At 37.9% G+C, this 2,031-nt stretch overlaps 1 long non-coding RNA gene across 1 annotated transcript in view; it reads right to left on the reverse strand.

Annotated features, from left to right (window-relative positions):
• Positions 1 to 258: 258 nt before the first annotated feature.
• Positions 259 to 2,031, reverse strand: part of LOC128247627 (uncharacterized) — a 13,165-nt gene continuing 11,392 nt past the window's right edge. Inside the window, exon 2 of the long non-coding RNA XR_008264002.1 lies at positions 259 to 686. This is a non-coding gene — a long non-coding RNA (uncharacterized LOC128247627). The remainder of the gene's footprint in view (positions 687 to 2,031) is intronic.

A 2,031-nucleotide genomic window follows, 5' to 3' on the forward strand; every position in this document is an offset into this window, starting at 1 on the left:
TACTTGAAAATTATTAACCGCATGCATACGTACAAGGGAAATCGGCAAATTATTACGTCATAATAGAAATGGATCGAAATTTTCAAATGAAACAGAGCAAATGAAAATATATCAAATATAATAATACCTTCCTTTCATTTTCTGTATTGGAAAATCATGATTGAAATGACATCATAACAGAATATTTTTCAAATTCTACAAAAAATAATGTTTTGTTTTATGAGATCATAGAAATAACGCGTGACGGACACGAGCGGATGTGGTGAAGAACATAGCTTTTATTATAATATGAATTGATCTGATGCTCCGCCAACCTCACCCTAGTTGTGCATATCTGAGGATTCTTTTTTTTTTTAACCTCAGAGATGTAACATACCATGCCAATGCACTTTCCGGATATCTTTAGAGGACTCTGTTTTACTGGGAATTTTGAAGGCAGTTTCTGCCTTTACTGCCCTAGTATCAATCCTCTCTGATGCAGACGTTATTTTTGGTGATGATACTTGTTTGATATTTGTAAATGTTTGTTGCTTCCTTAGTTCAAATGACACAATAACTTTAACTTGCGTTGAATTAAAACTGACATATGTAGATGCATTTTAAATTTGACGTGTCTCAAGTTCATTCGCTACAATATTTCTGGTATGAAATTCTATTTCGTTCCTCCTTGGTTAATGAAGCAAATACTAAAAAATAATAGGGTCAAATTAAGAGACAGCAGACAGACTGATAGACAAGCAGACAGATAAATAGACTGATAGAACTATCTGTCTGTCTGTCTGTCTGTCTGTCTGTCTGTCTCTATCTATCTATCTATCTATCTATCTATCTATCTATCTATCTATCTATCTATCTTATTCATCTGTCTATCTGTCTGCCTGTCTGTTTGTTTGTCTATGAAAGAGGCAGAGAGATAAATAGTTAAAAAGATAGGTCAACAGACAGACAGACAGACAGACAGACAGATAGATAGATAGATAGTTATATAGACAGACCAACAGACATTCAGACGGATAGGCAGGCAGGCAGACAGACAGTCGGACAGACAGTCAGACAGACAGACAGACATACATACATACAGACAGACAGACAGACAGACAGACAGACAGACAGACAGACAGACAGACAGAGACAGACAGACAAACAGACAGACAGGCAGGCAGGCAGATAGATAGATAGATAGATAGATAGATAGATAGATAGATAGATAGTGCTCATGGTGGATTTCCGTCGTTCGACGATGAGGATTTAGTTGTTTGATTAACTGAGTTACCTGCCTCGCTTAATTAGCTTTTAAGTAGCAGAACCTTCCACAACGATGAGTGTCCTTATCATAATTACCAAGCAGAATCAGTATGACTCACTGTGTGACAGGAGTGTACCTTTTGAATTACAGGTGCAATCCATCTGACGGTCTTCTATACAATTTCATTAACAAAGCTATTCATGATGAAATTTGCCCAAGATGCCATGCAGTAGGATCGAATCGGGACCTTATGGTTGTGAAGAGAACTTGTCAACCATCCGATCATACTGTGTCTGTGAGTGTGAGCTTAGAAATCGCGAATAAAGTACATTTATATGCTAATTTATATGTGTGCGCATGCGCGTGTGTGTCTGTGCGTGGATGCGTGTGTGCTCGCGTGTATATATATGTGTGTGTGCGTGTGCGCGCGCGCGTTTGTGCGTGTGTGTGTATTTGTGTGTGTGCATGTGTGTGTGTATGGGCACGCATGCACGTGTGTATGTTTATAGAACGTCGTCCTGATATACCGGGTATGCAGGGAAATGCATCGGACATTTTGGGAATCTTTAGCTTGCACTTGAGACCATCTCGGTACTTGAGTCACTCTGTTGGTTCTAAATATTACTAAAAAACATATGTTCATATTTTGTGTACTGTTTCCCTGTTTGCATCATCAAATCTATCTATCTATCTGTCTTTCTCTCTCTCTCTCTCTCTCTCTCTCTCTCTCTCTATCTATTTGTATGTGTGTGTATGTATGTATGTATATATATATATATATATAT

Source organism: Octopus bimaculoides, chromosome 4 (genome assembly GCF_001194135.2).
Source record: "Octopus bimaculoides isolate UCB-OBI-ISO-001 chromosome 4, ASM119413v2, whole genome shotgun sequence".
In the NCBI taxonomy this organism is placed as follows: Eukaryota; Metazoa; Mollusca; class Cephalopoda; order Octopoda; family Octopodidae; genus Octopus; species Octopus bimaculoides.